The sequence below is a fragment of the Accipiter gentilis genome, chromosome 9, assembly GCF_929443795.1.
Source record: "Accipiter gentilis chromosome 9, bAccGen1.1, whole genome shotgun sequence".
Taxonomy (NCBI): domain Eukaryota; kingdom Metazoa; phylum Chordata; class Aves; order Accipitriformes; family Accipitridae; genus Astur; species Astur gentilis.
Window position 1 is genome coordinate 4,314,437 of NC_064888.1, and position 21,273 is coordinate 4,335,709.

At 51.8% G+C, this 21,273-nt stretch overlaps 1 protein-coding gene across 3 annotated transcripts in view; it reads right to left on the minus strand.

Annotated features, from left to right (window-relative positions):
• The window catches only part of CDH23 (cadherin related 23), a 212,794-nt gene extending 202,030 nt beyond the window's left edge, over window positions 1-10,764 (minus strand). For all 3 annotated transcript variants that reach the window (XR_007507256.1, XM_049810212.1, XM_049810211.1), the window contains exon 1: window positions 10,734-10,764. The gene's annotated coding sequence lies outside the window, so the exon portion shown is untranslated. The remainder of the gene's footprint in view (window positions 1-10,733) is intronic.
• Window positions 10,765-21,273: the final 10,509 nt, after the last annotated feature.

Consider the following 21,273-nt stretch of genomic DNA (forward strand, 5'->3'; position numbering starts at 1 on the left):
TTCTTGGTTCATGCAGCCCCAACCACCCTCTTGGCGAGCTCCAAACTGAAACCAGGATTCATCTGGCGTACGTGATACATTATTTTATTTTCCGCTTTCCAAAGTATACTTGCTCAGCTCGTGTGAGGGAATAAGCCACGGTGACCTCTGCGGTCAGGACCGGAGCAGAAGCGGCCCCGGCTGAGCGGAGCCGCTCGAGCGGCAAAGGGAGATGTTGAGGGTAAGGAAGAGCCGCTGCTACCCAGGAGCGACACAGCAGCGAGCCATCAGCACTGGGTTTTAAGAAGTTTTGGCAAAGCTGCGTGGGAAGCTTGACCCCGAATCGCTGAAGAGGCACCGGGATTTCGGAGGACAAAGTACAGCCTCTCAAAAACCACCCGGACGGCTGCAAGACAGGCACTGGCGAGAGCACTGGAAGCAGACAGGCTTGCAAACGTGCCTGCATCCTGCTCTGCCTCTCAAATTTCCCCAGCTTCGCATTCGATACAGCGCATGACTCCTCACGACGAGGCAACAGAATAAAACAGTAACAGGCAGCTGCTTAGCACGGCTGCATCCTCGCACGGTTTTCAGACCATTAAATACAAAGCTCTTTGCAAACCAACCCCACAAAACCTCGGCAAAGTCCCCCTTTGCAAGGAAATTCATACACGTGGTATTTTAAAACGTTCCACCTCGGAGGCAAGTATAAATCATATACGTTACACAGAGCATATAGGCACAACAGAAACCCCCAGGCAGCTCACAGAGAGCCTGAAGCAGACAGGATATCTCAGTGACCCATCTCTGAAGCTCTCCAGATTTCTGCAGATGCTGTGAAAGGTGTGGGGCAGGGGAACATTTTCCTACCAGCTCAGCCCATCCACACAGCAGCAAACCCAGGGACACGAACGGCAGAGAGCGTATGTGACAGCCAGCCTTTTGGGCAGCAAACAGAGAGATGAACCTGTAGTTAAATGCATAAGCAGCTCCCACCCGAGACCAAGCGCTGACCTGAGCCGTGAGGGCTGAAACGAGTAATAAATCACATCTATTTATCAGCCTAAGCAGGGACTTGTTACGCTTGTGACTGGTCTCATACACAGCAAGTTTTGGTTCGCCCACCGCTCGCTGCTCTAGACATGCTAAATTCGACGACAGCGCGCGGTTACCCCCCAACGTGGCACCGTGCTGGGCACAGGCTGCAGCTGTGAGCCCAGCTAAGGGTGGAGGGGTCTGCACCCCATTGCCACCCTAAAAGATGTGTGGGCACCCCACAGTGGGGGTTCTTACCTCTGCAGGGCAGCCCGCAGCCCAGCAAGAACGAGAGGACGCTCCTAAAGGAGCTTCAAAGCAATAGCTCCACACATTGTATTTTTGCTGATGGATATGTCACAGCAGCAGACAGTCAGTAACAGCTCTGGTCAGCATAGAAAGGGCCCTAAATTCTAATTTCTTCTGCTATTTTGCCACAAGAGAGTGTCTGGAAGGAAGAGGTCTGCACCTAGGCAAGAAAAATGATGCTGTGGTCTTTTTTGCGCATCTTTAGGAAATTCAGCACAAGCCTGAGAAGACATCTGGGATCAGCGCTGCTTAGATTTTAGGCGTATCGTGCCAATCTCCCCAGAAAACATGGACAGGGCAGAAGAGTTCAATCGTCCACCCCCCCGCCCCCCCCATCAAGTTTCTGACTTCTGAGTGTTTGGTGCCAGCTGAGCATCCAAAAAACCCAGGTTCTAAACAAAAATTACCTCTTTCCCAGGAGCCAGGCATCACATCGGGCCCTTTAAATCTTTAGATTCGGCCAACAAAAGCAGAATAGACTCTTCTAACAAAGAAAAACCTCAAACTGCTCTACTTTCCCCCTTCTTTGATAGGTTTCAGGGAGGAGAAAGTCTCTGACATAGACAACGCTGCTGTTTCGGCCCCCCTGCGCCCCCTTGACCAGCATCAAACCCGGGGTGCAGAGCCAAAACTCGTCATGCTGTCGCCAGAAAAGACGCGATGGAGAGGAGCGAGGCAGCCCAACCTCGAGCTCTTCCTCTGCCTTCTGCTGTGCCAAAATGCCATTGAGGAAAACGCTAACTTTCTTCTAAAACAGCACCGCTATCAGCCCAAGTGAGCGGAAACATTATTTTCCGGCTTCACAGACCATGTTTAAAAAGCAACAGGGCAGCGGAAAAACAATTTACGTGATGTAGAAATAAAGGCGGTTGACAGCATCCCCTTTCAAGTGTCGTGATAAATCTAAATATTGTATATTCCAAGCCAGTCACTTCATTATGTAAGTAATTGCCTGAAATGTCATTTTGATTTTGTCTGTCTTCATTAATACTGCAGCTCTTCACTGGTTCTCCGAGATGGTTCACTCAAATATTGCAAATTTAGGAACGGGATTGAGCAACCTCCGGGGAGAACTTAAAAATTGTGACTAAGAGCATATTAAATTGCACCTTCTGCCTGAAAGAGGCTCTTTGTAGGAAGCATTCAGTGCAGTTTCCAGCATAATAATGTCTCTGGGCAAGTCGTCTCTGGGAACTTAACTGTTGTCTCCTGGCTGCAAAAGCACTAATGTTAAACCAGAGATTTCCCAGTCCGCTGGCAACTGCTCCCCAAGGCACGGGAAGCAGCAGACAGAACCGCACTAAATGGTGATGGATGGGAATCGGAGGAGCCTCTACCGTTGAAACACCGCTCTGCAAAGAAGTCCAGGCCTTGAAAGTTTAGGAACCAGCTCAGGTCGAGCAGAGGTTTTGCAGCCCACTTGCCCCAAATGCCTCCTTCCCAAGCCTGGGAAGTGGCTTTTTTTTTTTTTTTTTTTTTTTTTTGCTGCTTAAACAGCATGGCTGCATCCCTAAACGTGGCAAAGATCCCACCTGCTTGGCTACGCAGAGAGAGCCCGGCCGGCGCATGCTCCGGTCCTCAGCACACATTAATCCGAGTGAAGTTGGCAACAAGGCTCCAAGAGCTTTCTAGCATCTCACCTCCGCGAAACCCCGGAGCAGACATGCTGCCGCTTTCTCGAGCCCGGACCACATATTGCTCTCAGGGTGCTTAAGCACCAGCTTCCAGGCTGTGCACCTGTATTGGTTATTTTTAAATGCACTGTTGGGGCACTTGCATATGAGAACGGCTCGCACGCACACAAAACGCACTTAATTGCCTCCATCAGAGCAGCGGCAGCAGCTTCGGCGACGGCTGTGCCTTGCTGGCAGAGATGCTCTCACGTTCGAGCTGCTGCTGGCATTTTTAATCACTCCCCAAACCCCCTGCCCCTCTCCCCCCCCCCCACCTGGTCTTCCCTTCCCCAAATGGCACCGCGACACTTGCGCCTCAAGATTTATAGCGTCAGCCTCTCTGTTTGCTCTGCGCTGTTCCAGGAGCATAAAGAAGAAATGAAAGTGTAAATCAAAGCGTCTCCCAAATGGCTTCCATGCGAGGAAAACTGTACGCGCCTTCCCAAAAAGCCCCTTCTCCTGCGATGCGGCACAAATCACGTCCCCCAAAGAGGGGAGCCCGGCAGCCAGCGCTGCCCACCTACAACATTTGCTCCTTCGTAGGCAGAATGGAAGTCCCTGAGGTGCTACCAGGAGCCCACCGTGCCCACGGCAGCCAGCCAGCCGCTGGAAGACCCCTCTCGCCCCGGCACACCATCCAGACCGGCTCTCCCCAGCTTCCTCCGTCACGTTGGCCACCTTGGAAGATGTTCCAACAAGGGTCACCACCAAACACGCATCAGAGAAACCGCCCCCGCGATCCTCTTCGGCAAAGAGCATCGCTTGGCACCAACCCGCACGCCAAAACACAGCCAGTTGCAGAAGCACAGCGGCTCCCGCTTTCCCGGCTTTTCCATCCCTCTGCTCCTCAAATGGAAGCACGACTAGAAATTCACCTTTTCTTCTTCCTATTGCTTCTTGGCCAGGTCTTTACAATAAGTAGGTTTCAAAAGGAAAAAAGTAAAAGTTAATTCCACCACCACCACCCCCCCATATTGGCATGAGTTATACACAAATCATAATTCCTAAAAATAACAAATTGCAGAACAGGGTAATCAGAAGTAAATTGATATTGATAAATAAGCTTTTCTTCCGTGCGGTAGGTGGTTTATTTTAATCTAATGAGTTTTATATTTTCTGAGCTTTCAGATTCCATGATGAAGAGCCGTCCGCACTAGAATTACGAAGCACTTTGAAATATTGTAATTTTATGGCTCATTTTGTCAGGACTCTTGAAAATGAGATTTGTTCCCAGTGAAAAATTTTGCCCTTTTTTTCTTCTATTCCCTGCAGTGAAGGAAAAAATTCCCTTGTTAAATAAATACAGGCCAGCATATTTGTATGCATGGGGGGGCGGGGGGAGCAGATGCACACAGAACAGGGAGCAAGTGGGCACGGCTGCCGATGGCTGCTACAACCCACCTAAGCCCCGAGACGGTGCTTGTAGGAGAAAGAGTGTGAAAGGTGCTCTCTCCCCTTCCTTCATCCCAAAAGCAAAGCTGAGGTTGGAGACACGAGCGTTTTCTCCCCACCCAGCCCAGGGGATGCCGACAGCGAGTCCGAGCTGCTCTGTGCATCCTACATAGTGCTAATTGGTAGTGTTTAAACCTTGTTTTCTAGCAGGGAAAAAACTAGAGCTATTACTTACCAACAACCACTAACACCAAAGTTTCCCACATTTCCAGCAGTTTACTCCCATTTCAAAACAAGGACAGGAATGGAAACATTTTGACTGGGGCTGCGAGAGGTTTGCTTTCCCATAGGAAACAAGCATTAGCGCCAAGACAACATTAACACATTGTTTAACCAACAGCCCAAGACCAGAAGAAAATGCCATGTTTGAACTTCTCAGTCCATGCAGGAAAACTTTGTCTGGGTTGGAAGTGAAACTGATTTTCCAAGTTATTGCAACTGCCATAAGATAATCCCAGTAACTGCCCAGCTCTGCATTAGCAAAATGCAAACCCTCCGCTGCAGCACACCCCAACCACGGTATCCCCAAGGAAAAGTCATTTAGTGCTACAAGTACAGGCATCCAGTTTACCTCTTCATTCATGCAATATTAAAATAACATGCTGGGGGCTTAGGGAAGGGGGACCCCCATTCCCTGCTGCAGCAAGCATGGCCACCCACCCTTCCACAGCAAAGACAGTATCTTTCTTGCGTAGGTGGAAGAGGCGATGCCTGGTTTGGGGTTGGTTTGGGTTTTTTTTTGGGGGGGGGGGGGGGGTGATTTTTGTGTTGTTTTTTAGTTTGGGGTTTTTTTGAGTGGGGCAGCACTGGCTCTATTGAGTCTCCAGCACCGGTTGCTATGATGCCTATGGTGACTAGCAACCATTTTCCATCACCAAACCTCACTTAATCTAGAACGGCAGCTCCTAAACTTGGAGGCAGCCTGGGATGGGGTATGAGACCAAGCCAACAGGCTCCTGGCTCCTGGGCTGCACCAAAGCAGAGCCCAGCACACGGCAGCGAGGCAGGAAAGGAGCAGCAGGGCTACAGAGCGGATGATGCTAACGTGGGATGAAAAGGTGGAAAAGCAGCCAAGAGCAACAGAGCTTAGCTTAAAGAAAAAAAGGAGAAAAGGAGGAGAGGGAAGAAGGGTGGGAATTCTTGCTTTAGGAGGAGGTAGAAAGCTGAACTCAGCGAAGTGGCGTGCACAGTCTGGTCTCACGACACAGGAGCCTCTCTCCAAACTCTTAAAAAAAAAAAACATACGGCAATGGACAAAGCCGCAAATGTAAAGATGCTGAAGGCCTGACCCAAAATCTGCTGGGGAACGGGAGGCCAGACGCTTTCTTCTTGTGCCCTGCCTGGAAGAAGGCAGGCTTCCCTGCCGACCGAGGCCGGGCATCAGCCTGGCCGGACTTCCAAGCACCACCATCAAAACGATGCAGAAGCGTCCAACATCCTCAGGCTCCGACACAACATTTTTGTGCGAGTTTGTAACGCTGCCACGCAGCCTGTGCTTGCATATCCTAGGGCACTCCTGCCCGCGCTGCTTCAAATGCAAGCACACAACTTCTGTTTGGTTTGGGGTTTTTAAAGGAGAGGGGGGGAAAAAAATGAAGAGAAGACATATGTGAAGTGGAATTAAAAAAAAAGCGCTCATCTAGGTATTGCCCACTCCATTTACAGAATAATAAGCACCTCGCTCCTTGCCACACTCGGGTGCAGCTTTGAACACGAGCATCACCTTTTTGCAGCGGCAGGACGAAGCACATTAGAAGCGTCACTCTAAGAAGTACACCCGTAACAGTGCGAGCAACGCAATAAAAAATTCAGCATCAACTTCAAGAGCAAGCCATCAGCCACAGAACCAGGAGCTCTTGACAATCAGTAAGCAAACTACACTTCAAAGCCCTGCCAAAGAAGATGGGTTAGTTATTTAACTTCATCTTCCTTGGCAAACACTCGTCGCAGCAGACACCGCTTCAAGTCTCATCAGCACAGGACCCCGGGTATGTGCGCACCCTGGATTTCCCCGTCTCCAGCTACTCCTAAGCTCCAGGCTGGACATTTCCATCACTAAAAAGAAGCAACAAGGCTATTTGTTCAGTCCTCCGGGAACTCAAACCGCAGGCTGGGAAGGGAGCTCTCAAAAAGAGAGAGAAATGGGGGTGCTTCAGAGGAGGGAAAAAAAAAAACCCAACCCAATCCAAAAAAACACCCTCACACTGAGCAACCTGAGTTGCAAAAGCTCTCAGACCATTTCTTGCCTCATCCAAATCAAGAGAGAAGTGTCCTTGCTGCTTTCGCACAAAGCTCACTTAACTTTCAGCGAGAGGCACTTTGCTGCAACAGACCTTTTCAAGGCCCACTGGCTGTTCAAGCTAATAAAAGTGAGGCTTTGCCTGATGGAGTAACACTGTGGGCACGCTGTGGCTAATCACTCGCTAGCTGAAATTTCAGGACGGGGGGAAAAAAAAACCAAGAGACAGCACAGGGAAAGGAAGATGAGGCTACTTGGGAGGAAAAAAAAAAAACAAATCCCTCAATCTCAAACAGCAGCCCCCGAGAGCAGGGGGTCAAACTGAAAGACAAAGACATTCAGCAGAGATGAAGTTATTTGGATTAATGACAGTAGTTCATCACCAGTGACAGGCTTGTTCATGCAAGCCCTCCTAGGACCCCAGCCATGGCTGAGGACCCTCTAAGCTGTCCAGTCCCTCTCCTACATGCCTTTTTCAAGGCTGCAGCAGCCCAGGCACCAACATATCCCCCCCCCTCATTTCCATCAGGATTTTGTCCCCAGTGACTTTCTCCCCAGCATACTCCAAGCAGAACGTCTTTCTCCCCCGGAGAGCAGTTGTTATATCAAATGCACAGACCAGGGCAAAGCAATTCAGGCTAAGGATGGAAAAAAGCCTCACTGCAACGTTGGCTCTGGCAGAGGCTGGGGAGGGGACATTACAGCCCTCCCACATCCAGCTCCGAGTTTCCATTGCAAGACACATCCAGCAAGGTCCTCAGTCCTGGGGCGGGGGTTCAAGCACATGCTTCTGCCAGACTGTCCAGCAGAAAAAGAGGCAACATGTACCCCGGATGGCCCCTTTCCTCATTTATGGAGCACACCATAGTCAGCAAGCACCCACCGGAGCCACGTGCCAACACCTTCACGGACCGAAAGCCACCAAACTCCACAACCGAAGGTTTCCTTCCCACTTGACCGAAGCTTTGAGCTCGGCACTACAGCCTGTGCGTAAACACTGTTCCAGCTCCTGCTATAATGTCCTGGTCGTTACCGAACCACGGGTGAGATCCAGGACACCTGCAAGCTTTGGGTGAGCCTCAGTCACCGGGATTCCCCATTTCAGCTGCAGAACCTGCACGCTAAAATGGGGTCCGATAGCAACGCAAGCACCAAGGCGTGAAGCTCCATGTTTGTACGTCTTGGGCCATAAAAGCCCCAAACTAACCCTCATCCTCCTGTAACATTATTGAAAGTCTTATTGCAAAAAGCAGGACACTGTAGCGGGAAAAAATGCCCAAGTTTTGGGCTGCACTTTGAACTATTTATGCTCACAAAGCAAACCTCCAGCTAAATTAGCTGGGCTGCAATAGCCCAGCTGCAAGCAGCTGGGACATTTTACACCCTAATGAGAGGCCACAGGCCAGCCCCTCCTCAAGCCAACCCCATATCCTAAAGCTTCTTAAATTTAAAAATAATCTGTGCTCAAGACCATCTGCACAGAACATCTGAGAAACTTCACAAATTAAATCCTTTTTAAGATGTCCTCACCACCCCGGCTGCTCTTGGGGTATGCTCCAAAGAGGATTGCAGTGCCCTTTTTCTTTGCATACCTCCATCAGCTCAGCAGAAAAGCTACCATACCACGAACATTATTCTGGAGACTATTGCAGCCAGGCAGTAGAAAATGTTTCTGCTGCTACCTCCCTGCTATATTCAGGTGATGCCCCCCCAGGGAGGGACACCAGCCTCTTTGCACAGGAGCTGGGTGCTCTTCCCAGGCCCAGCTACAGCAACCAGCCAAGCTGTGCAGCTCCTGCTTCTTGCAAACATTGTTTCTCCCACTTATCACACACGCCAAAAAAAAAAAACCAAAAAAACCCACACATCAGTTTTTACAGTTACTCATAAAGGGAGTGTTTTACAACTCGGTCTTAAAAAAAAAACATTGTATTTTCACGACACATCTTGACTTGGTGCTACAAAACCCACAGTTTGCCTTCCGAAACAAGAGATCTTTGTGGTGGGGAGGGAGGGAGTGGGGGAGAAGGGAGATGGAATTGCAAAGGGATTTCCCCTCCTCCTTCCCCAGGACAGGGGAAGAAGGAGACACACCGGTAAAACTCCCTCCCTCAAAACACCCAGCTGGAATGCGAGTTTCCCAGGGAAATACCTTGCCTCACCAAAAAGAAAAAAAAAAAAAAATTTTGAAAAAAAAATTCACGCACCAGCTTTATCCTGTAATGCTATCGTGCGCCGAGGCCATAGGCACGAGGCATCCCAGGCTGCCGCAGGATGCGCTGGGAAGACCCCGGGAAAGAGCCGGGCTTGTTGCGTGCAGCCCAGCCACGGCGAGCACTGGGAAAGAGCAGCTCTGCCAGCCCTCCCGACCCCTCGACATCGGTCGTGCCCAAGGGATCTGCCACCAGACAGGGCTTTTCCCCCAGCACAGGGAAAAAAAAAACCCAACCAACAACAAAACCCCCATGCACCAGCATAGAAAACTTCCTATTCCAGCATCATCCCCCCCCCCCCCCCCCAATAAACCACTGGTGGGGAGGAGACGAGAGGCAGCTTGGGGAGAGGATAGTGGTTGGTGAGAAGGTGCTGGCAGCACCTCCAGGCATCCCTGGCACGGGACTGGGTTTGGATTTGCCCTTCCCACACAGGGTACCCGGGGGAGAGTCCTGGGCTGCATCCCTGCCCCAGCCAGCTCTGCTATTCACCTGCAGAAAAGCAGCACATCAACCCGTCCTCCGCATCCTTTTATTTGGGCAAATAAGCTACCCCAGCTCTGCCCATTCTCTTTAAAAAAAAAGAACTGTTGCCTTTTCTATCAACAGCCTCATTAGCTTCCTTTTTTTTTTTTTTTTTTTTTTTCCTCTGGACAGGTCTTTACTACCAACACCACAGATTTTGTATTTTCCCAATTAAATGCCAGTAATGAAGCCTCACACCTGTATTTCCAGTTGCAAGCGGGCACGGACTATTATTTACCTTTGTATAGCATCCAAAAATCGTGGATCAGAACAAAGGGGCTGGTGCCGGGTAGATCAAACCGAAACACAACACCAGGGGAAAAGCTATCCCTGCCACAAAGGGTTTACAGCCGAAACACCCCTGACGAACCCCCAACTCTGCGAGTTAAAAGGACGGGTAACGTAATTTAGCTAGCTGGTTTTAATAGGGACCAGACTCTTGAAGTTTGAGCATTTTCTTTAAATAAAGGCTCCAGCGACAACTCCAGGAGGTTCAAAGCTAAAGATGCCTGGCCAATGCCAAGTTGGATATGTGCAGGGGTGAGTATTTGAGGTGGTCAGGAAAACATTTATTTAAAGAAAAGAGGATTGCAGGTCAGAGATTAAGGAAAAAGAGAAGCAAGCAAAGTAGTGGGGGAATTAAAAAAAAAAAAAACCTCAAATATAGCATTTTCTCAAAAAATAAGAAACAACCATTTAGGGCAAGTTTGTCGTTTTTTAAAAGCTGTTTTCCCATATGGGTTTTTTTGAAGGGATGCAACGACAACAACAGAAACCCCAAACCCAAACCCCACCGTTTCCATTGCAGTCGAGTCCCGCTGCGGCGCAGCATCCCCACACCTTTGAAGAAGTTCAGCCCTGGCTCAGCCGAGAAACTTTACAGCTTCTCACCGCCTCCTCCTTCCAAACCAAACTCAAAATTAAAACCCAGGGTGGGTTTGGAGATTGGGGGGGGGGAGTACGACAGCGCTTGCTGTTCCAGGGGCAGGACAGCAGATGCCACCACACATTATTATTATTATTAATAATTTTTTTTTTTTTTTGCTCAAAGGGAAAAATGTTGGGCTTCCCACCTCCTGCCATCGATACCACCGCGCTGAACGCCACCCCCCCAAATTACTACTAGTGATGATGATGATGGTGGCAGCTCTCCCCCCCCCCCCCCCCCCCAAACAAGTTGCCCCCTCGGTGGGAGCAGAGAGGCGAGGGCTGGGGAGGAGGACGGCGGGCGGCTCCGCACCAGCGCATCCCCCCCCCCAAAAAAAAATAAAATCAAGGCGGAATAAAGAAAACTCGCGGGGACATTACCTGTGGCGGCCGGTCCCGGTGTCAACGACGACCCCCCATGCCTTCTTTTTTTTTTTTATTTATTTTATTTTTTTATTTTTCTTCCTCCTCCTCCTCCTCCCCCCCCCCCCCGCGGCTGCCGGCCCCCGCCGCCCTGCCAGCCGAGTGAGCCGCCACGGGAGGAGGAGGAGGAGGAGGAGGAGGAGGAGAAGGAGGAGGAGGAGGAGGAGGAAGAGGAGGAGGAAGGGGCGGTGCAGCGCCCCTCGCCCAGGTAACGGGTATTTCAGCGCCGGCTCCACCGAGCATCCCCCCCCCCCCCCGCAAACTGGGGGACACCCGGCCCCCCAAATCCCGAGCTTAACCCCCCCCCCCTCTTTACTGGCTGGAGGGGGACACCCCAAAATAAAGGTTCCCTCTTCAAATACAACTCCAGCCCGAGGCAGGCGCTGGCCACGCGAAGTTTAGCTCGGCTTCTTTGGGTTTAATTTGGGGGGGGGGGGGTTGTTAGCGTTGTTTATTTTTCTGACCTTTGTGCGAGAGCGGCCGGCAGGCCTGGGGAAGGCGTAAATCATACATGAGCGGGAAAGCGATACGGGCAGCGCGTTGGCAGGCACGCCAAGACAGCCACATGGCAATTATTCCTCCCGAGCATCTCTCCCTCCGGCACTCGGAGTTTCTACAGACGCGGCGTTGTATTTGCCGTGCCACCCATGCACGTTTCTGCCCAACTCTTCAGCTCTTACCACCAGTCCCCTCTGCCCCCAGGTCTTCCCGGCCTTCCCAGTTTTCCCAAACCCAGCAGGACATCGCGGGGCAAATCCTCATCTCCGGTCCGAGCCCTGTCTACAAGCAGCTTTAGAGGAGGCAACTAAATCCCACCGCTTCACCCCATTTCTTGCTTTTTTGGAAGCAACAAAGCCAGGGAAAGCAGCCCGCAATGACACCGGTCCCCGCACCAAAGGGGTGACGCAGCCCCCCCGTGTCCCCAAGCCCCAGCAGTGGGTCCTGCCCCTCTTGCGCACACACAAACCTCCAGCCACTTGTGGCTTAGAGGAGCTTTACCTTCCCACCAGACCTCATCCCGAGCAGTTTTAATTAAAACACTAAATAAGTGCAGTTTGGGCTGCTAAAGGCCCCCCCTGGAGGGATACTGGGAGCCTTCCCATCCTCTCACCTTTGCATCCCTCCTTCTGGAGCAGCAGCGAGCAAGCGCCTCGGCAGGAGCAGGAGGGGATAATTAAGCCCTTGCCTCTCTCGAGCAGTTTCTGCTAATTTGACAATTACTACAGCTCCCGGGCTGATAGATTTGAATTGGGCGGGGGCCTCCCTAAAACCTGGTTAAGCTGTAGGTGGGGGCTGAGACTAACGTTGCAGACCAGAGCCAGCCCTGGCACACCTGCAGCTGTTTTGGGGTTAAAACCAAAAATCCCTGACAAACAGCTGAATGCGATGAGCTGGCTGCAGTTGAGGAAGGTGCTGGCAAATCAGTTCCTCGCATCACACCTGGGTTGTACTCAGTTTGCCGAGGATTTGCCCTTGCTACCTGAGCTTGTCCTAAAGTTGCAGGTCACGAGGAGCGCAAAGGGCGCAGGCGTTACTGGTGCAGGGCTCCGAGCATCGTGTTGAGCTGAGCCTGTGCTGGTCCGGGTGGTTTATCTCTCCTGGGCTCTTCATCCCTCCCTTGTCCTCTTCATCGGCACAAGGCAGCGTGTATGCAGCCGGGATACCTGCGCCGTGCCGATCCCAGCCACGTCCATAAAGTCAGGGAACTAATTAGGGGAAGAAACAACAAAAAGGGAGGGGAACCAAAGCAAAACCACACCTTAACCAACTTGAAGGCACGTTCTGGTTGTTGTCCGTAGCCACTCTGGCTTTGCACAAGTTATGTCTCACTTAATGAGTCTCATGATAAATTCAGGTGAGTGTTTCTGTTGAAATAGCAGCGCACCTCTCTTGCTTTATCACTGCCTGGTTCCTACGTCTGGGCTCCACACCACGGTTTTCGGCGTGCAAGCTGGGCGGCTGGCTTTCGGCTCACCTCCTGACCAGTTTGAAGACCTGTCACCTGTTTTACATAAGTCAGCTTTAACAAAGCTGAGTTCCTCCTGGCCTGCGGGTCTGGCCTGGTCTCCTGGTCCAATTCCCAGTAGAGCCCAGGCTGCAGCCTTTCCCATCGAGGGGGGAGGACTAGTGGGATTTCACGGCATGGGTTCACAAAACTGAGTTGATGTTCCCAAGCTCCTGTTTGAAGAAAGCAACGGCGCTCTGAGACGCAGCCCGCGGGCGATGCACCCTCACGATTGCCTTGTAACAAGCTCATCGCTGGGAAAAAAAAGGGACTAAAATGAAGTGATGCATTGCGAGCAGAGGGATGCTCCCTGTTGCCATTGGGATCGGAGGCCACCATAATTAGTGCCAACCCTACAAGGCAGAGAGCGCGGCAGTTAGCAGGAGGGCTAGGATAACCTCCCTGCTATCCCAGCCTTTCTCCATGGGCTCATTACTGGGAAACCTTATTGTTTTGGAGCCAGATCCCATGACCTCCCCTCTCCGCCCTGCCTGCGAAAGCGGAGCAGCTAGGCAGAGCCTTCGCCGCCTCCTGGCACCACTCGCTCAACCTTGAAATTGTACTGCAGGGCTTCTCCCCCTCTCATTTTCTATCTAACCACAGAACATTTCTCCATCCAACTATCCCCACGGTGTATCACTCCTCTCTCTGCCTTCCCTGGCCCTTCTGCTGCGAGAGGTGGGATCGCCGTCATCTCTAAATCTTTAAATAGACAAAGTATCACATGGAGAGCAGGTAAAATGCAGGCACATGCAAAATCCTGCCCGACTAAGGTACTGAATTATCTCTGCTTGCCACGGACCACGTACTGCCGTGGACCCCAGGGTCTGCACGGACATCAGCTGCCTGACAACCAGCGCGTGCAATATTGTACCATCAGTCATTTCTTCACGCCTCCTTTTCCCCAGGAGTCTCCCACCAGGATCCCTCGATGTGCTTCCTCAAACTACCATCCTTTTTTCCAGTAAGTAAAACCTGTGCTAGAGTGCAGGAGGGCTTTTCGCTCAGGAAGAAGCAGCCCGTGCCACCCGCTTTTGCTTCTTGGGGGACATGGTGGGTTTGTGTCCCCCCGCCCAAGACCACAAGCCCCTGGAAGATGATGGTATTCTCCCCCATCCGTGGTTTTCCAGCACCCCACGTCGCGACATTGGTCGTGACGGCAGCACAAGGGAGGCAGGTCCCCCGGGTGCTACCCTCGCACCCAAGTTGCAGAATTAATTTGTACAGCGGTCGCGGGGTTTTCTTTTCGACCACCGGTGCTGCGGCTGACGGTGAGGCGGTTTTTCCGGTGTGAAATTAATTTCTAGGTCCATTTCACACAGAATTTTAAGGCTAATATTAGGATCACGCTGTTTGTTTAGGAATTTATGAGGGAAGGAGGCTGGAGAAGAATCTGAGCAAAGTTAAGGGATTGCTCGCGTTTTCTCTCTCTGTAGAAGAAAAGCGCTGAAAATGCAGCTGGTTTCTTTTTTTCTTTTAGAAATAGAGAAGTACTGCGTTTCAAATTGCGTCTTTGTAAGGTGGTAGTCCATACGGAGGGCAAAGTAAATGTGTTTAAAGAGGGTGGGATGGGCAGGAGCTGGGCACACACTTGTAACACATGCCCAATTCACGTGGCATCCTTCATCGGGGACCTTCCAGCTCACTTTTAGAGGTAGGTCTAGCTGAGCTAGCCCTGGCCTAAGCATCCCCAGCTGGGCCAGGACAACGGGAACTGAAGAGCCGGAGCTGCAGCACGGTGATAACACGCACCCAGAAGGGTCAAGGCGTGAGCTCCAAAAAGCCTTGCAGGACCACCCCAAACAGAGCTGGCTGAAACCCTGAAGCTCTGCCCTTTGCAGACCCCGAAGCAACAAAACCGACCCCGTTTGCAAAATGCATCGTCTGCCTTTGTAGCCCCAGCTTTACTCATGGAAGTAGGCAGGACGCGTCCCCTGCTAAGGACACCGAGAGCGCCCAGTGGCCCCTGGCAGGGCTTCTTATCTCCAGAAGGGGTTAAGAGGATAAAAAAAAAAAAATCCCCAAACCACCTTCATCCCAACTCTCGGAGCAGCTGGGGGTGCTTTTTGCTGGCTTTTGAAACAGCCCTGGGTGTAATTTCCTACTGCTAGGGAACGTTAGTAAATTCAGAGAGTAGCGGCCGTTTGGCGACGATTGCGACAGGCCGTTACGGTGAGAGGGGGACAGTTTTGGGTTCCTTCCTCCCCGGAGGATGACTACCCTGAGTCACTTCGTGCCACGCACCAAAAGCATCTTTCTCTTAGCTTGGAGCCCTACCTTACCAGCCAGTTGGTTGGTTTATTTTTTATTTTTTTTTAATCTCCGTTTTTCTTTCCTCCTCCTCAGCAGAGGCAGAGTAAAAGGTGCCATCTACAGGCCCAGCACCCACACGACAGCCCTCCGCATCTCCCCTGCCCAGGCCGGGCTGGATGTGCCCTCCCATCGCATGTCACCGTACCCTTTTGCTGTGTCACCTTCCCTGCAGTGCCTGGGTTGTCCACCTTTTTGGGGGGGTCAGGGACTGCCCAGAGGGCTGTGCCAAGCAGAAGATGACCTCCCTTTTGGTCAGCTCTTGGGCACCCCTGTGTGCAAATTTGATGGTAACCCAATGGAGCAGCAAGACCAAAACCCGGGGGAAGGTGATCCCAGTTTGCACAGCTGGGAGGGAGCAAGCAAAGGGGACGCAAAGTCAATTTGGTCACACATGGAAGGCACCTCTGCTGCTCGCCCAGCCACCCAACTTCCAGCCCCATAGGTCTACCTGAGCTGCTCAGGCCCACGGCGTGCTCCTCTTCTGTGTCGCTCTGTTCTTCCAGTTGCCTCTCCGTTTAATCCATTTTGGTTGGGTTCACGCACCTGTAATTTAAGGAGGTAAGCCAGGACAATGAGAAACTGTAGGAAGAAGTACAAATAGCACCTAACAAATTCTCCTCTGTGTGACTACAGGGTAGTGGGGGGTGACTCCTCACCAACCGGAGTGAGGGTGCACGTGAGGGAACCCAGGCTCAGCATGGAGGTACCTGCACTTTGGCTGTGAAGAGCTGTTGCTGCTGTTGGAGGTCAAAAAATGAGGCTAGCAGGGCTCTGAGGTGATGCATTTACAATGGGAGCCAGGTCCTAGCGATGAAGATCCAATGGGCCAACCACGCCTTGCCATCGAAGCTCCCAGCGTTGCCCCCGGTAGAGGCGCGGGAGAGCTCTACGCACCTCTCCGAGCCGAGGGCTCGCCAGGGCGGCCGAAAAAAGGCAACGCCGAAGAGCAGAGCTAACGCCAGGCACGCGCGTTTGCTCTTCGTACGCAGCCGCAAGCCCGGAGCTTGCTCCCGCGTTAAAACCCCTTCTCAAACCCAAGCCTTGTGCTTCATATTAAAAGCATTTGTCAAAGCAGGCGCTCCATCCTGCACTGTTGGGTACCCAAAGCTGTGCAGCGTAGAGCGAGGCAGGGTTACAAAATCTGGAATCGAAGCTGATTTGGGGGGGGGATGTGTACACCCCATCCATCAGCGAGCAGGGATGGCAGAGGGAGGAGACCCGCCGGTTCACTCAGCTTTGCCCAGCCCGCTACGGGCACGCTGGAATTCGTGCTCAGCCAGCCCCAGATACTCTACACCCCCCCACCTTGGTGTGATAAATTAGGAAGAAAACTTTCTCAGCTCAGTTTGTTCTCACAGTGCCGTCCAACAGAGCACAAGCCTGTCTAATCAGAAGCTACAGTCCTTCACCATCTGTTTAGAGCCTAATTACAAATGCAGAAAAATAATGTGCTTTACAATTGCACCAGTAAATGCTGTAAATGATTTAAATGCATGCATATGTTCCCTGCAGAATTCAGCATGCATCTGCGACTTCTTCTTCTCACATTAGGCACACAAATCAAGGGAAAAAATACCCAGATCTGACGAACAGCATGTCCCTAGGATGGTGATTTTTATCCCTTTTTTTCCCCCTGCTGGAATGGCAAACAGGGCTTTTTTGTAACAATTCATTCAACAGCGTTTTCTTCGCTTCCATTTTAAAAACTGTTTATCACCGTCGTGTAAATATAGTACAAATTACTCCATAAAACATGTAAAAGGAGAACAGCAGCCGGGCAAGCCTGCAGCTGGCTGGCGAGGTTTCAAAGCCGAATGGGTTTTTTTTTCTCTGGGGCGCCCGCAGAGGGGCAGGATCAGCTCGGCTCATCTGCTGGGGACCGTAGCCCTCCCCGAGCCCCCGTGGAAGAAGATGACCGCCGGCGTTCCGAGCCCTTGGCTCACGCATCCCTTTTCAGGAGGACGCTCGCCGCAAAGCCGCGGAGCTTGGCAAGCTTCAACCCCGCGCACGCAAGTGTGCAAGAAGGGGAAAAAGGGCCGAGAGCTAAAACACCTTGAAAATACCTTTCCTGTGGCTGCAGAGGGGGAGACGGCAGGGTTTTGGAGGAACAAGGGTCGGAGAGCATCACCTCATCTGTAGCAGGGTGATGGTTCCCCACGCTGCCCGAGCGGCCGTGCAGAACAGGGCGCTGCCCGGGGACCCCGCTGCCCATACAAATGAACCTGCCGCAAGGCAGTAATTAAGAACGAGGTCATGCATGCTGGCCCTTAGCTGGCCACGGGGACCGCCAGAGCTCGTTAAGAGCTTCGTCGAGATGCCGGGGACAGGGGCGGGTGCAGATGCACAGGGATGCTCTGCGCTGCCGGGTGGACGCCATGCCAGGTACCACGTCCCACCACCGTAGCAGCCCCCGCTCCCGCAGTCAAGCCACCAAAGGCAGTCCCAGTTTGGCCATCTGGGCTTTTGACCTGCAGCGCATCCCAACAAAACACTGAAAGGATGAGTCCTGCCCCAAAACACGTACAGCGGAGCAGCCGAGAGGCAGCGGAGCTTCTCTTCGGTCACCACCGAGGCGATGCTGAAGGATAAGGAGGTTGTTTCAAAGATGCTTCCACCTCCCAAAGGGTGATAATGCTGCGCCAAAGCCTCTATAAGGCAAAGGCTGGTATCACAGATGGAAAGGTGGCATTTCTACCCTGTGGGGCACTCCACCCCGTGGAGACGGGCGAGACAAGGCTTTGGAGCTCAGAGAGAAAGAGGGATAGTCACTTGCAACTACTGGGAGATGAGTATCCATAAGAAAAGTTTCCTTCCCTCCTAGAGTGCGTTTGTTTGCTTTAAAGCCCCGAAAGCCTACACTTCAATGCTCCAGCTCTGAAACAGGGAGGAATAACTGGCACCACTAAGCTGAGAGAGCGGACAAAAAAAGGTCAGGCGTAGGCTCCGTTAGTCTCCTTTGAGCAGAAGCTGCAACAGATGTGTCTCCTCCACTTTCTGCCCTTTCATCCAACCCCCTCCTGCTCCCCGCGCCCTCCCGTCTTGCCGGTGTCGCTTTGCCAGTTCACAGCCTTCATTTCCCCTCGGCCAGTTGGATTTAACACCAAAGGCCGTTGGAGAAGCCAGCGTGGGGCAGGCCCAGCATCCTGACCGTGCCAGGCTGCCAGCCCTCTGCAGAGCTGGGGACTCTCCATCCTCCGGGTTGTTTTGCCAGCGATGCTGGCCCTGAGCGCTGGGCAAACACTGGCTCTGTCACTTGGCACCACGCAGGGCTTCGTGCCCATCTTTGATTTAGTTGCACTTCGTGGGCCCACCCTCATGAATTTTGCAAGCGCCGGCATCGCTCGTTTTACACCCACGGGTGAGATGAGGCCGAGCCCTGCAGAGAGCACGTGGTCCTTCCCCCGCCGGCCACCTCACAACCTGCTTTCTTCGGCTGAAAGATGGTGAAAACATTTACAACCCTGCTAGTCTTTCTTAAGCAGCTGAAGGGATGGTGTTAATTAAAGAAAGACACAAAACCTGACAGTGCCGGTTTGGACAGGCAAGGAAGACCCATGGACCCAGCTCAGCTCCCAACCCTGCCCATACCCGAGGTCTTCAGGTGGCCCAGGTCCAAAGACCTAGGGAGCAACTGCCTCTTGTAAAGCTCTTTGAGACCTAGGAAAAAAAAAAAAAAAAGGTGTAATCTCCTGACTAAATGCCATGAAGTTGGGTTTTGACCCCCGCAGTATTTCTGCTGGCTGTCCCACCTCGATGCTTGTGTAGAGCAGAGAGCACACATCATTCCTGAACTGGAAACTGGGGTCGAAGGCTGCATTCCTTATCAAAGATACATTACTCAAAACCGTCAAGAAAGAAACTGTGGTTGTGCCTCGACTCGCGCATCTGAGATACAGGATCCTTCATTCTGCCCTGCAACCACCGTTTCCCTCGTCATTCTGCTTTTTTACCTTGAGCTCTTCGATACAGCCTACACAGGGCATCAGATGCGACTTCGCCCAGGCAGTATACGGCAGTAATTACTTCCCTGCCGTTATATGCAACACTCTATAAATTACCCGTCCCCTTTTGCAGGGGCATCACCCACACGCTCATGGCTCAGGCTGCCCGTCAGCATCCATCCCCGTACCGCCGCACTCCCACCAGCAGTCCCTGCTTTATACCCAGACCTGATTCTTGCCCAACTTGAACCTGTATTGATTTTTCCACTCATTTCTCTAACTTTCCTTAGCTGAATACCATCAAAGACAAAGGATAAATTCCCTTTTTGCTTGCTTCCCCCTGCAGATGCAGTAAGTATGCTCTCCACACCTACCTGCAGGTCATTTGGAGATATTAAATTAGAATAACCGGGCTTTCAAAGCAATTCTTTCGGGGCTCCTTCACCCGGCTCTTGTCAGGGATTTTCTCCAAGTTTACAATCCAAGCTGGGAGAGAAGGATGACCAGAAGGAAAAACACAAGCTAAAACTGCATGCACCAGTGGGTCTCCAAGAGAAATCACTCCAGACACCAGCAGTCGCACAGTATCAAGAATTAACTTTATTAGCAACGGTACCGGATAATTAAGTTCTGTCTCGAGAGGTATTTGGTCTGGACCACGAGGGAGAGGATCAGCAGAGGTGCAAAGCAGTCAGCAAACAAGCAGAATCTCATACCTGGGACCGGGGGAAAACGTACGAGTTGAAGAAGCTCTCAAGTGTGAAGCATTGAAGGCCACAAAGGGACGTTTCGGTTGCCACACGAGGTTGGCTTGGGCTTTTCAGCCACGACCGACTACCGCATCACTCCAAGCAACGCTCCAGCACCCACAGAGGCGATGGGAGCGCTCACCCCCATGAGCGGCACCCAGCCAGCATTGCTACCCTTGGGTTGCCCTTCGAGCTGAGGTGGACCTTCGCCTGGGTCAACACCGGCCAAAGCAGCCCCTGGCCAAGAATCAGGGGCTAAAGGGCTGCAAACCTACTGAAGCGACGGGATTAAGAGCCCGCACGTGCAAAGTCGCGTGCCGTAAAGCTGCTCCTTGGTACTGCACGCCCTGTAAATTTTCCACTCACGTCTGGATTTTATGTTTAAATAAAAACCAGCCGTAAAGCAAAACTGCATGTGTATTGCCAACAAGCCCAAACTAAACACTGGAAAGGATTTATATAAATAAAAACCCAACACCCACCAAGCCAACGTGTCACCCCGTGGCAATAACCACCGTCGATCCTGCTGTTGTCCCAGCAAAGCCAGGGTTCCCACGGGAGGAAAGGCACCAGCCCCGCATCCTCCCTCTTGCTAACCACCACATCCAGCACAGCAGGGAGACGGACCCACGACCCAGCCCAGCAGCTTTGCCGCTACTCCGTCAAGTGGGAGATGCTGAGAGAGCATCCCACTAATAGAACACCTGCTAACAACCCAGTCTTAAAGGAAGTGTTTTCCATAGATAGTAGCCCTGAGGCATCAGCTCCAATGCCAAGTTATGCCGTTACATCCTTGCTTACCAGTTCACCTCTCCTAGACCATAAATCCACCCAATTTGAGAAAATAAATGCAATTATTGTATTCGGTCTGGGTTGCATTTGCATATTTAAAGTGACTTTAAAAGCCAGTCCTCTTCGGGTGGGCTGTATTTTTGGGTGTCACAGTAGCTCACCCCTCTGAAAACATCTGGAGACCATATGCCGCCTGCCTATGTAAATTAATCAGCTTTCTGCTGTGACCATCACGTCAGAGCCTCTCTAATACCTCCCCCTGGCTTTTAAAGACCTTCCTCAATGCAGACTAAAAGCACCTTAAAAACCTTAGGTTAGGACCCCTTAGCATTTCGCTTTCCTTGGGGTTCAGCTGCAGACAGGTAAGTTGGTGTCCACAACCGCGGTCACAGCAGGAGAAATGGTCTCCGGTTGGCCACGACACACAGCCCCAGCGCTAGTAGCACCGTGCTGGGAGGTGGATGAGCCCTTCCTTCAATCTTACCTGGAAAAATTAAAGCAAGCAGAAGTTCAAGTGGAAGGCTTTCCCTTATATATGCTTTTTTTGTGGCACAAATGTATGAAATCCCCCCCCGAAACAGTGCCCTGCTCCCTCGTGCGGCTACTCTCTGCTCCCGGAGCTTGCTCGAAGGTGCTCCAGGGCTCAAATTCCCTTTAGCTTAACACCACCATCACAGCTTGATGAAGGGGGATCCCCT